Below are 12,500 nucleotides of genomic sequence, written 5' to 3'. Positions count from 1 at the left end.
TATATATATATATATATATATATATATATATATATATATATATATATATATATATATATATATATATTTATATATATATATATATATTTTTTTTTTTTTTTTTTTTTTTTTTTTTGTGTGTGTGTGTGTGTGTGTGTGTGTGTGTGTGTGTGTGTCCCTTCGTATGGAAATTCCTTTAAAGTATTCGTGGATTTTTGGCAACGGAGGCGAAATTCCGAAAATCAATGTGTGTGTGTGTGTGTGTGTGTGTGTGTGTGTGTGTGTGTGTGTGTGTCCCTTCGTTTGGAAATTCCTTAAAAGTATTCGTGGATTTTTAGCAACGGAGGCGAAATTCCGAAAATCAATTTCTTTCTTATTTTGGCCGATTTTATTCTTCGAAAAAGTGACGCTTATCTGACAGTTTTACGCAATTCATACATACATACGTATTAGAAAAGTACTTGAATATAAATACGGATAGAAAGATATAGACATAGATATGGTCTAAGAGAAACGCAACAAGTACAAAACGCCATGTAATTTGGCAAGCAGACATTATGCTCAGATCTGACATATAGCAGCGGCGTTTGTCCGTGGGCATTTTATTAACTGACTGTACTGTGGCGCATTTGGGTGGAGCAACAGCCAGTGCGGTTTTGGTTTATAGAATTGCTAAAATGGAATTTTGGTGAAATGTCGTCCTTGTGTTTTTATTTGGAACATTTATCATTATTATTGCTATTGTTGATAGTTTTTGTTATTGTCTTTGTTATTATTATTATTATTATTATTTATTATTATTAATTATTATCATGATAATTATTATTAGGATGTATTATTATTATCGTTGTTGATATGATTATTATTGTAGTTATTATTATTATTATTATTATTGTCATTATCATTGTTGATGTTATTTTTTTTATTAGTATAATCATCCTCATCATTGTTATTTTAGTATTATTGTTGCCATTGTTGTTGTTTTTATTTTCTTAATAATCTTCCTCCTCACTGGTCTATTCCTTAAATATTTTTATGGCTATTGAGCACCAATCATCATTCGTTACTTTTACTGTATTATCTTTCTTGTAATCACGGTCGCGGTTACCACTCTAGTCATTTCATTTGCGTCATTGCCATTATTCTCATGTTTTATTTCATTATCCCATTATCTGTTTCTTCATATTTTTTTTTCTTGCATTTTTTGTATATAGTTTTTCTTTTGGTATATAGTTATATATTTTATAATTTATTATGGTATTTTTCTATTGTCCCTTTTCTCTTCATGTATTTGGTTTCTTTACTTTTATTACATTTTCATTCATTTTTGCTCTTGTTATGTCTTTGATTTTGTAGGTGTGATGTTCATTTTTTCATAGCTTTATTTATCATATTCAATTTTCCCTCGATTTATTTGTTCATTATCATTTTTCCTATTATTTTTGTTCATCATAAACATTCTTTATTACTTTTACTTTTTTCTCTAATTTCTTAGTCTTATGACATTTTCTTAAATTTAATCATTTTTCCCTATTTATCATGTTAATTTTCCCTCGATTTATTTGTCCATTATCATTTTTCCTGTCTCGTCTCTCCTAGTATTCTTATTCATCATAAACATTCTTCATTACTTTTACTTTTTTCTCTAATTTCTTAGTCTTATGACATTTTCTTCCATTTAATTATTTTTCTCTCTAGTGAGAGGACCCGGCCCAAGGACAGGCCTTGGATTAGCGTCTGTCATGCAAAAGTCATGACGCTCCGGGCAGAATTCCCCGAGTTCATTCACGGAGGAAACCCGAAGTGAAATTACACGTTTATTTTTAATATTTAATTCTGCATTGCATCTTATACTCCTCCTACCCCCCCACCTCCTCCCTCTCTCCCTGAATCTTTCTTTCCTTCCTTCATATAGTTCCTATTTCTTTTCCTCCCTTTCTCTCTCCCTCACCTTTACTACTTCCCTCACTCCATCCTTCCTTCATTCCTTCATTTATTCTTGCCCTCCCTCCATTACTCCTTCTATCCTTCTTAAATTCCCACATTTTCTTTCCTCTTGTCTTTCCTCTGGTCTTTCCTCCTTTCACCCTTCTCTCCTCTTCTTCTACATCCTACCCCTCCTGTGGTCTTATTCGTCTCCCCTTCTCTCACATCCTTCCTCTCCCTCTCTCCTCCTCCATCCCCCATGCTGTCCCCTCCACTCCCCATCCTTCCTGACCCCTCCTCTTGTGTCTGTCCTATTGTCCCTTCCTCCCTCTCCTTCTCTTCCCCTCTCCCTTCCTATCCTATCCCCTCCTCTTCTTCCTTCCAGTCCCCTCCTGTCTCATCTCCTCCTCTCCCTTCTTGACCCACCCACCCCCTTTCTTCTCCTGTCCCGTCTCCCCCATTTCTCCCCTCCTGTCTCACCCCACCTCCACTCCTCTACCCTCTCTTTCCCACCTCTCCCCTCCACTACTCTCCCTTTTCCTCCCCTCCTCTCCCCTTTCCTCCCCTCCTCTCCCCCTTTCCTCCCCCCTTCTCCCCTCTCCCCTCTCCTGCTCTCTTCTTCCATCTCTCTCTCTCTCTCTCCTTACCTCCCCCTCCCCCACTCCATCTCGACCATTTGGGGAATTTCGTAACCAGACCAGAGACTGATTCCATCCGAGAGCAGGTGGAGATGTGGGACATGAAATCCATTAGTTTCGTCAGCGGCCGAAGGAGATCTCCCGACGCGCGTGTTTTGGGAGAGGAGGGGAGGGGGGGAGGGGAAGGGGGAAGTGGATAGAGGGGTAGGAGAGAGGAGAAGGGTGGGGAGGGGGGGGGGAGAGGACGGGAGGGGGAAAGGGGGATGAGGATAGAGGGATAGGAGAGAGGAGAAGGGTGGGGAGGGGAGGGGGTGGAAGGAGGGGAGGCTGAGAGGAGGACAGGGGGGAATGAGGGGAGGGGAAGATGGTAAAGAAGGAGAAGGGAGGGGCAGAATATTAGTGAGTGTACGGGGGCAGTGTGCTGGGATAAGAAGGATATACATTTTATTCCTACTTTGAGAGGGGGGGATACGTAGATCGACAGGCAGACATAAATAAAAAGAAAGAGAGGACACACACACACACACACACACACACACACACACACACACACACACACACACACACACACACACACACACACACACACATGTAGATAGAGAGAAAGGGAGAGAGAAGGGGGAGGGGAGGGGAGGGGAAAGGGACTCAAACTTATTCTGGAATTTATCTGTCGTGATGATACGTTACGTGTGATTCAGGGGAACCTTTTGGCTTGTGTTACTTGGTATGATTTTTATCGCGTGTGTGTGTGTGTGTGTGTGTGTGTGTGTGTTTGTGTGTGTGTGTGTGTGTGTGTGTGTGTGTGTGTGTGTGTGTATGTGTGTGTGTGTGTGTGTGTACGGGCGAAGGCGGATCTCGCCCCACCCTTCTTTATGGCGCAGAGACCAAGAGGTTGGGTGGCCGCGCGAGGGACAGATTTGCCCCGACGGAGGAGGACCCCCTTCGAAGCACAGAAGGGAGGAGAGAGGGTGGGGAGGGAAGGAGAGAATAAGGGAGGGCATAGTTCACGTTGATGATTTGCGAGAGTGGTTATGAGTAGAAGAGGAGGTGGAGGTGGAGGGGGGATAAGGGGGATGGAAGGTAGGGCGAAGACAAGCGATCGAGAATGACGCAAGGAGATCGAGAGAAATGATGCTTCGGTGCGCGGGTCGCTCACCCTCTCCGTCGCCTGGGATTGCGAGACTACGATTCCTAGATTTTTCTTTTGATTTTTTTTCTTTTTTTAGATTTTTAATTTATTCGAGAATACGATTCCTAGATTTTTCTTTTGATTTTTATTTTAGATTTTTATTTTTTTCGAGAATAGGATTCCTAATTTTTTCTTTAGATTTTTTTTCGAGAATACGATTCCTAGATTTTTCTTTAGATTTTTTTTTTTTAGATTTTTATTTTTTTCGAGAATAGGATTCCTAATTTTTTCTTTAGATTTTTTTTCGAGAATACGATTCCTAGATTTTTCTTTAGATTTTTTTTTTTTTTTTTAGATTTTTTTTTTCGAGAATACGGTTCCTAGATTTTCTTTAGATTTTTTTGTTAGATTTTTTTTTCGAGAATACGATTGCTAGATTTTTCTTTAGATTTTTTTTTTTTTTCGAGAATACGATTCCTAGATTTTTTTTTAGATGATGTTAACCAAACGAAGAATTGATACAGGACGCTACAGTTACGGGAAGTAGCACCACACGATACATGCAGCTTAATTAACAGTCATCCGATGTGGTTGATCTTTGTTAAGGAATGTACAACCATCGCACGGGCGTTAGGTTGCACCCCGTTAAAACAAACAGAACAAGAGGGATCATTTATTTATATGTCTTCTTCACTATGTGTGTATATATATATACTGGACTTATATATGAATAGTTTCCATATATTAATTATAGTTATTGATTATGCTATGACACTGTGCCATGCTGTCTGCACGTACACAGGCTTCTAGAATACCACTCGGTATGTTCATGTCATTTACTTGGCGCGTGTGTGTGTGTGTGTGACTGTTTGTTTGTATGTGTGTAACTGTTTAAATATATATGTGTGCGACTGTGGTTTTATATAACTGATTGTGTTTGTGTGTGTGTCTAAGACTGTTTATTTGTAAGTTTGTGTTTGTGTGTGAAAGCGAGAGAAAGTGCGTGTGTGTGTGTGTGTGTGTGTGTGTGTGTGTGTGTGTGTGTGTGTGTGTGTGTGTGCGCCTGCCTGTGTGCGGGCATGCGCGTGCCCCTGCGTGTGCATGGACTGTTTCATTCTATCTTCGGAAATGTATTGATTGATATTCTTATCTTCGTGTCGTGTCATCCAGATTTTTCTCGTAGAGAATAACTCGACCGATGCAATTTGCAATATTTTCCGTAATTATATATTTTTTCAGGTCAGGATGGCGTTACGCGCTTTAAAACCAATTTCCCTTCCTCTTCCATTACTCTTAATTACCTCGTTTCTTAATGATCACAGTCGAGTTTTGCGATTCGTGAAAGGTGCAGTGAGTCTAGAATCATAATTATCGTGTCGGTTCGCCTGGCGTCGATTGAGCCCGGGAAGAAATGAATGCGGTTTTAGGGATCGTTATCTGGAGTGCGTTGGAATCTCCCGCGTCACTCCCTTCCCGGCGGAGTGGCATTGGAGCGGTGGGGGGGGGGGGGGGGGGGGTTGTGTGTGTCGTGGGGAGGGGGAGGGGGGGTTGTGTGTGGGAGGTGAGGAGGAGGGGGGTGTGAGTGTGTTTGCTTGTGGGGTAGGGGAGTGTTTGTGTTTGGGGGGGAGGGGGAGGGGAGTATGTTTGCGTGTGTGAGGTGAGGGGGTGTCTTTGTTTGGATGTGTATGGCGGGGTAGTCTTTTTTTAGGGGGGGGGTGATTGTATGAAAAATACAGATACATGTAAAACAACAAAAAAAAATCTTATCTTTCCGTTTCATGGGCCTTAAGACAAATGGGGCGTGTCGAAACCGTAGAGTTATGAGCGTGTCCAGCTGCAAAGAATTATTTTCTTTCCAAATGATCCTGAATTTTTTGTTTAGATTAGTATCCTTAGTAGTAGTATTGTTATTTCATTGTTGTTATTACTATTAATATTGTTATTGTTACTGCTATTGTTGAACTTGTTAATTTTACTATTTGACTGCTTTACGCTGACTAGCTTTTGCCTTACACCGTACCCCTGTCCACAAACGCAGACACTCCCGAGCTATTTGTCACCCGTGTCAATTTATCACTTGTCGAGAATGGTAGATCATTCGGCATTTTGCCTTTCTCTCTTTCTTTTTTTCTTCTCCCCCCCCTCTTCCTCCCATCTCCCTTTTTCCTTCCCTCCGTCTCCCTCTCTTCCTCCCTCCCTAGCTCCCTTCCCCCTCTCTTCTTCTCCCCCTTCCTTCCTCGCTCCCTTTCCCCTTCCCCTCCCTCCCATCCCCTCTCCTCCCTACCTCACCCTCCACCTCTCCCCCTCCTCCTCTCCCCTCCCCCTCCTCCTCTCCCCTCTCCCTCTTGCTCTCCCCCTCTCTTCCCTCCCTCCTCCTCCCCTCTCTTCCCTCCCTCCTTCTCCCCCTCTCTTCCTTCCCTTCCCCTCCTCCACCCCCTTCCTCCCAACCACCCACCCACCCACCTCCCTTTTCCCTCATGAATAACCAGCCGCGGCCAATGAGCAGAACCGATATTCTTCATTATTCAGCGCCCTGTCCCCCTGTCACTCTTATCTCGAGCCTTATTAGTGTCGTTTATCAGTCCCTCTGTGGCGGGGATTGATCGGCTTGTGCCTTTGTATGGGTGGGTGTTCTTTGTTTGACGGTGTGGTTGTTGTTTTTTTGTGTGTGTGTGTTTGTCTTTGCGTGTCGGGGTTGTATTTACGTGTGTGTTTGCGATTGTGTGTTGGTTTGTGTGTATGTATGGGGGGGAGGGTTGTGTGTGTGTGTGTGTGTTTGTGTTAGTGTGTGTGTGTGTGTTTGTGTGTGTGTGTGTGTGTGTGTGTGGTGGGGGGGGGGGCCTGTATGTGTTGGTGTTTTCGGAATGTGTGTGTATGTGCGTTTGTGTTGGTCCGCGCGCCACACCTCCTCGTGTCTTCCATAGATCGCAGTTCAATCCATCTGTCCGTCTCACTTTCACTTCCCTCACTCGGCCAAGGGATTCGGACCTCGAGTTGTAAGGGAGAGAGAGAGAGAGAGAGAGAGAGAGAGAGAGAGAGAGAGAGAGAGAGAGAGAGAGAGAGAGAGAGAGAGAGAGAGAGAGAGAGAGAGAGAGAGAGGGAGAGAGAGAGGAGGAATGGGAAGGAGGAAGAGCAAGAAAGAGGGAGAGAGACAGAAAAGAAGAGACGGAGTGAGAGATAAAAAGAAGAATAAGAATAAGAATAAGAGGAGGAGACGGAGAAAGAGAGAGAGAGGGAGGGGGTAGGGGGAGAATAAGATACTGAGGGAGAGATAGAGAGTGAGAAAGAGGGGAGGGAAAAAGAGAGGAGAGAGGGGGTGGGATGTACGAAGAAGGATTGAGAAGGAAATATTGTAGATATGCAAGTATTCAAGAGCTGTGAGGTAGAGGGAAAGAGATCAAGAGAGAAAGAGGGATTGAGAGAAATAGAGAGGAAGAGAGAGAGAGAGAGAGAGAGAGAGAGAGAGAGAGAGAGAGAGAGAGAGAGAGAGAGAGAGAGAGAGAGAGAGAGAGAGAGAAAGAAAGAAAGATAGAAGTCTATGAACACAATTGCATGTCTGTGCGTATGTGTTTCTACCGTTATGGTCGTTGCTACATCCCTGTTTTTTGTTTTTGCTTTTTGTTGATGTTGTTTTCTTCTTTTTTTCTGATCGTCTATAGTAGATCCATAAGATATTAATTCCATCGCCATCCCTCTCTTTAACCTGCCATGTTTATAAATCCTATTTTCTTGAAGATACACGAATCCGACGTTAAGGAAGAAAGACCGAAGTTGCACACGATGGAATTCTTGGTGAGTTTCCTCCCCCGACGCAAAAACTAGTGTAGCGACAAGTGGAATATTATTAGGGCCATTTGCATATTTTTTTGGCGAGATCAGAATCAAGCAAATTTGACGCCTCACTAGTTAGTACTGTGAGAAACATTTTTGAGAGGGAGGGCAGTGATTCAGTTAAAATTTGTCTTTCATGTCAGATTCAGTCAAAATTGATGTTTTCTGTCAATTTCAGTCGATATTCACGTCTGTTACATCATATTCAGTCAAAATTCGTCGGAGATTCAATCAAACTTCGTGTCTCTTATACCTCGGATTCAGTCAACTTTCGTGTTCTGTTCAGATATATTTTATGTCACTTGTGTCAGAATTAGTTAAAATTCACGCCTGTCATATCAGATTCAGTCAAAATTTGTTTTATATACCGCAGATTCAGTCAAAATTCATGTCCTTCATGTCGAAGATTCAATCAAGATTTATTTTTATATACCGCAGATTCAGTCAAAATTCATGTACTTCTATGAAATTCTTCACCAAACGCCAACGCTGCGCTAACCGAGAGAGGAAAGCGTCAGAATGCAGTGCAAGCCAGCTCCTGAACCCCTTGCAGTTTTGATTGCATTGGCTTGATTGGCCACGAAACTCTGCACATTTTCATTTTATTACCGAGGCGGGGACTCTTGCGTGATATAGTTACATCGCATTTGAGTCAGTCTGCAAAAACTGTTATCATTTTTACGGATAGTTATTGCTATCATAAGCATTATCTACCATTATGGCCGTCACTTACTATAATAACGGTAAGAGTATCCTTTCAACTGTTCTTATTACTCCTCGTTATTTTTATCTTCCCGGTATTACTGTATGAATCTTCATGGCTAATGGCGCTGTTGGGACTACCCCTTTCTTCCGCCGGTGAGAGTCGTATGACATTTTGGCGGGAAAATTTCTGTCAAAAGGCGGCCATCTTTTTCTCTCGCCTCGACTCTCCTCGCCCAAGACGTGAGACTGTGCTTGGTTTTCTGAGAGTGTTTTCTCTTCTTTTAGTTATTTTCGGTATGTTGTCTTGTGAGGGATTTTGGAGAGTTTTGTGTGTTTATTATTCGAGTGTACTTTCACGTCGTTTTTGTGTAGTTGTTATTATCCGAGATTTGTTTTGTTGTCTTATTGGTTTGTGTTTCTCTATCTCTCTCTCTTTCTCTCTGTTTATTTAAGTCTATATCTATCTATCAATCTCTCTCTCTCTCTCTCTCTCTCTCTCTCTCTCTCTCTCTCTCTCTCTCTCTCTCTCTCTCTCTCTCTCTCTCTCTCTCTCTCTCTCTCTCTCCATCCCTCCCTCCCTCCCTCCCTCCCTCTCCCCCTCTCTCTCCCCCTCTCTCTCCATCCTTCCCTCCCTCTCTATATCTCTATCTATCTATACCTCACTCAATCACTCAACTCCCTCCCTCCCTCCCTCCCTCCCTCCCTCTTTTCCAACAGCTTCCCCTCTCTCGCATCGCGTCGCGGTCTCCGTAACAGATGTATTGCACTAATGAGTAGACTTGTTTGATGGTTCCAGGGGACTTACTTTCACTCCCCTATGCGTCGTTTGGGTCGACTCGCAAATGCGTTTTTTTGTGTGTGACTGTTTGTGTTTTGTCTGTCTCTGTGCGTGCGTGTGTATTTATGTTTGAGGGAGAGAGAGAGAGAGGTGTGTGAGGATTGAGAGGAAATGGGGATGGAGAAAGGGAAAGGAAGGGGGGAGGGAGAGAGGGGAGAGGAATAGAGAAAGAGAGAGAGAGAGACAGAGACAGAGACAGAGCGGAGACAAAACCGAAAGCCCCACACACACCCGGCAGCATTATGGCCGAAGAGACAATATTAATTCCGATTCCGACAGCTTCATTGGCCAAGTGTGACAGCTGCAGTTAGTCGTCAGTGGCTTTCACACGCATTATCTAGATATTTATATATATATATATATTTTTTTTTTATATTAACTTTTACTGTTTATTTACCTGTCACGTTACGTATGATATATTAGATACATTGTGTCGTAAGCTCACCTATATTATAAGTTCTCGTGCGTGATATTTGTTCGTCCTTTTTTCCTTTAACTGATAATGGAATTTGCAGTTGACAGTTTTTTTTTTTATTTGATGGCGACTTTCATGGTTACATGGGTGGTCGGTCAGTGTGGATGTTTGGGCGGTGTGTTTGGATGTATGTGAGGGCGAGGGTGTGTATGTGTTTGTGTTTTTATTCGTGTGCTTTGGTGTGTGTGTGTGTGTGTGTGTGTGTGTGTGTGTGTGTGTGTGTGTGTGTGTGTGTGTGTGTGTGTGTGTGTGAAGAAGTAACAACGAGGATAGTATGATGATACTGGTACCACGCTCACCCCCACCCCCCCCGAAAAAGTTCATATCCCTATTCAGACCCACATTTTCCCCACACCAACACCCCCTCCCATACCCCTCACCCCTTCTAAACGCGGAAATAACCTTTTTACGGCCTTAAATGGCCGTTCTCAGCTGGTCGGGAAAAACTAATAATGATGGTCATGGCGATTATTATTGTTGTCATTGTTATTATTATTATTATTATTATTATTATTATTATTATTATTATTATTAATAATGTTATTATCATCATCATCATCATCATCATTGGTATTATTATTAATATTTTGTATGCATTGAAGCTTTTAAAAAGAAGAAAAAGACGTTCTTCCGGAGAACGATTGCTTTTTGTCCGGACTTGCGTTGACAAATTAGATTAAAAAAAAAGGGGAATGTATTATAATCCAGGTTTCCCATCCCCATGAACTTTCTCCCTTATTTGATGATAATGTGCACTCGGTGTAAGGAAAGATTTAGATAAGATTTAGCGGGAGTTTCGTCAGGTTGAACAGGTTGTAGCATGTTTTCGGATTCATTTTGTTGACGGTTCGTTATTTACGTGTGTATAAGTTTTTTGTTTTTGTGTGTTTATAAATGTGTATTGGTGTTGGCATGATGAAATTGTTCTGATATAGAAAGTGATAATGACGATACTAATTTAGGAAATAAGGATCATCATGATCACTATCCACTGTCATCATCGTCGCCATTATCCTTATTAGTATTGGTGATTAGAATAAATATATTATCATTATTTTCCATTATTTTCATTATCATTATTTTTATTATTATACCCCCCCCCCCACACCCACACACCCACACACGATATATTAGTCATTTAGGGAAAGTCGAAGTTATGTTCGGAGGGTCGGAGGTGAATCTGTTTTTGTCCTTATTTATTACTGGCCGTGAGAAAATGGCGACGCAAGAAAAACGGTTTATGTAAATTTGATCGCTTACTTGTGCCATCCTTCTTAAAATTGTGTCAGCATTATGAAATCGTCGTATATATACTGTGTGTTTTTAAGATGGATATGATTACGGGGTAAGCATTAGAAGTTTCGTCCGGGATTTAAGGAAATGTACCTTATTCTTCTCCTCATTCCCTGTCTCCTTCTCCTGCTTATTCTTTTCTTCTTATTATTTATTATTATTATTATTATTATTATTATTATTCATAGGGTATATAGGGATGTTTTAAGCTGTTTTTTTTCTCTCTCTTGGAACCGACTCTTTTTTTATTCGTCATATATTAAATATCTACTGTATAATAGTAGTTAACACCTCTCTGCCCTACATGAAAATAAAACGTACATTATTTTCACCCGTACGTACAGACATACACTCCTTGTGCCTTGTTTGTCGCTTTGTTTATGTCTATTTGATTATTCTTTATGAGACACGGCAACAACTGACCACCGGTTCTCGACCTGTACTTTACAGAACCCTGCTGTGGGGATAGAAAAAATCTGGCTGGATTTCGCGCCTTTAAAGAACTCGAATTAGCGGGGTGGTAGTTAACGTACTTTACTTCCAAGTCAAGTGTTGATTAGATATTATGTGTGTGTGTGTGTGTGTAGATATGTATATATGATATATATATATATTTATATATATATATATGTATATATATGTATATATATGTATATATATATATGAATATATATATGTATATATATGTATATATGATATATATATATATTTATATATATATATATGTATATATATGTATATATATGTATATATATATATGAATATATATATGTATATATATATGCATATATATACATATATATATAAAGTATATATATATAAAGTATATATATATATAAATATATATATATAAGTATATATATATATATATATATAAAGTATGTATATATATATAAAGTATGTATATATATATAAAGTATATATATATGTATAAAATATATATATATATATAAAGTATATATATATATTTATATATATAAAGTGTATATATATATATATATATTTGCATATATATACATGTATATATATACATATATATATATATGTATATATATGTATATATATACATATATATGTATATATATGTATGTATTTATGTATGTATATATATACATATATATATATATATGTGCCATTTATCTCATTTAACTCCCCCGCAATATCCCTCAGACATATGTATCTTAAGCTGCCGAGGTGGGAGTTTTTTCAGGTGAGCGAAGATGAGGGAGGGTGGGGGGTAGGGAGGGTGAGGGAGTGGGAGTTGATGGGCATCCGGGATTTGGTATATTACATTATATATTTGAAATCATTTGATATTTTGCATTATATATGTCAAATTATATGTCTCAATACCTGTATAGAGATTGTGTGTGTGCGTCTGTGTATGCATGTACGCGCGCGGTGTTCCTGTTCATATGTGTTTTTCCACTTACTTACACATGCACACATCTATTTTTCATACCAAGAGCTGTCCCTCACGTTATCGTTTTTATCAATCTCCATTCAATCTTCCACTATTAAGCAACCGTCCCGCAGGCATGGGGCCCCAGCGGACGCCCCGCCCTTCCCACCAATCAGGGGGAACTGACCTGTAATTTGCGTGAATTTGCGTGACACTTTTTGTGATCGTCTGTTTCGCCTCTTCCTTCCGCGTCCGTTGGTTTCTCTCTCTTGATTGCTATGGGT

General features: G+C 40.3%; 1 protein-coding gene across 1 annotated transcript in view; it reads left to right on the top strand.

Moving 5' to 3' along the window:
• The window catches only part of LOC122254631 (NBAS subunit of NRZ tethering complex), a 243,171-nt gene that overhangs the window by 213,803 nt on the left and 16,868 nt on the right, over nt 1–12,500 (top strand). The window lies entirely within an intron of this gene.

The sequence above is a fragment of the Penaeus japonicus genome, unplaced genomic scaffold (assembly GCF_977035675.1).
Source record: "Penaeus japonicus unplaced genomic scaffold, GWHDUDI00000001_assembly GWHDUDI00000037, whole genome shotgun sequence".
Classification (NCBI taxonomy): Eukaryota; Metazoa; Arthropoda; class Malacostraca; order Decapoda; family Penaeidae; genus Penaeus; species Penaeus japonicus.
Note: the sequence above shows the minus strand (reverse complement) of the source record. Positions and strands in the feature narration are given on the sequence as shown.